We start from the raw sequence: 2291 nt of genomic DNA on the forward strand, positions 1-2291 counted from the left end.
CCCGGGCCGGCGGCTCTGGCGGTGTGCGGGGCCCGGCTGGGAAAAAAGGCCGGAGCGATGGTGGAAGCAGCCGGGAGGAGCGTTGAGGCAGGTGGATTTCCACCGTCAGTGCGTGCCGCTGGCGTCAGGCGGGGGAGGGGGGGATACCTCGCCAAAGGGGTTCGCTCCGGGCCAGCCCGGCTCCTCGGCTGCATTTCGTCCCCGCCCGTTAGCCATCGGTGTTAGCGCAGCCATAGGCACTAGGCTTAGACCTGCTTAACAGCAGGGTATCTCAGGCCCCAGGCCGAGACAGGCTGGGTTGGCTCCTCTCCTGTCACTGTGAATTACCCCTTTCTAACAGTTTGCAATAAGAGCTGGTGCTCCAGACTGGGCAGTGCCTCCATCCTCTAACTGTGGTTTGGGTGTTCTCGGTTTCGTTTGCCTTCTGATGGTGTAGTAGCTACGTAGGAATTGCACAGGGGTTTAACTTTCCCAGAGAAAACGGGATAGGTGGCTCCCCCTATGTCTAAACCGGCTCTTCAGATGCTTCTGTGCTAAAACTTGGAAAATAATTAGCATCTTCCTAGCAAAAGGCGTTTAGAAATTATTTTGTAAAAGGAACAACAGTAAGGTTTCAGTGTATGCAGAGCTGTTACCTGTCTTGGAGTCCTTCTGTCGCATGGTGTCAGAAGAAATACCTTCGAATGCAGCAGTGACTTGTTGCGTTCCTCTGGTTCTCCTTTACGTTGTCTATGCCATGGAAGGAATAGGGAATACTTCAGTGATCCGTACTGACCTAAAGGCCTCAGCATTTACCATCTTTGGAACATGACTTTGGATTGAAATCCTGACTGGAAGTGTTCTGTACTGTATTTTAATCTGCAGTGAAGCCTTTAAGTCAGGTGAGCGGATTCAGTGAACATTTTCTGGCCTCTCTTAACTCCTGACTACTTTTTACATGTAAACAATAAGCAAAGGTCTCATCAGTGCTTTGCTTTTTTTATAGTATATATATTTTTGGGGGTGTGTTTATTTTTCCTCCTGCAAGACAGGATGGATGTTGTTGGCAAATCACCTGAAAGAAGGTAACCATTGCTTTGGATCAAGAACATGTCACTGTTTATATTCTTGTCGCGTTATATACCTCTCAAATAAAAACAAGCAGAAGTTTGCCATATTCCCCTAAATTTCCGTGGCTTGAGAAGATGACATGCATGAAAATGCTTTCGGTTTCTGGAAGCTCTGTTGGTCCACCAAAGAGAGTGAATAGTTTTGTCTGCTTCACATAGCTTATTACATAGTCTTATACCTCCAAGATAAGAGTTACAGTAGCTTTCAGGAAAAAAAAAAAAAAGTATCTCCATCTGACTTGTATTTTGAGTGTTTGGGTTGGGTTTTTCTTTTAAGTAGGACTGCTGCTACAAAATCACCATTGTAAAATATTCAGTGCAAGAAATAGATGGCTAATTAGGCTATTGTCTGTAGGACACTTGTTTTATTCACTGTGGAAATTAGCAAAGTGTGTCAAAAATGAGGTACAGATCTGGTGAAAAGATGATGGTCTTGTGATGGTAGTGGACTGTAATTTGGGGAATTGTGTGTTGAAATGCTTCACAGAATTTCTCTGTGATGTTAAATAAATCACTCTGTTTCCATTAGTGATGGCTAATTGTTTGTGCTTCATTTTTCAGGTATTCAGCTTGAAACAAGGGCCTGATTTGTGGAACTGGTGGGCAGTTAAAGCTCCATCTGAAGCTAATGAGAATTGCAGATGCCCTAATACTACTGAAAAAAAATCAGGCCCTAGGCCTGATTTGAACTAGGTACTTAGAAATTAGGGGACTCTGTAAACTTCTAATACCTCTGTGCTTCAGTTTTCTAGCTGTAGAGGTTGGTAATTCTTTTCAACTCATCTCATTTCCTCCCAAGACAACACCAACTTATTGAATTTTTGTCTGTTTGGGGGTGTTTTTTTAAGTTTTTGAGGCACTTAAATAGCCCTGTTAAAAGTGCAGTAAGCTGCAAGGACACAGAATGTCCTTTTTTTCAGGACAGGAACTGGAAGGTGTGCAGTAAATTACAACTGGCATTTTTCACTGACTAAGAACAAACAAAATAAATGATTTGTCATCTCAATCTCATCTTTTAAATAAATTAAGCGGGGGGGTCCACTTGGAAAAAATAGATGGTAATTCATTAGATAATTAGAAATGTGTCATAGCACATACTGAAGAGAAGGAAATGGTTAAGGTTTTGTTCTCTTAGTTCTAACACGAACTCTTATTTTACAGTCATAATGTGTTGGGTTTATA

The sequence above is a fragment of the Athene cunicularia genome (assembly GCF_003259725.1).
Source record: "Athene cunicularia isolate RWA chromosome 4 unlocalized genomic scaffold, athCun1 chr4_part2, whole genome shotgun sequence".
Taxonomy (NCBI): Eukaryota; Metazoa; Chordata; class Aves; order Strigiformes; family Strigidae; genus Athene; species Athene cunicularia.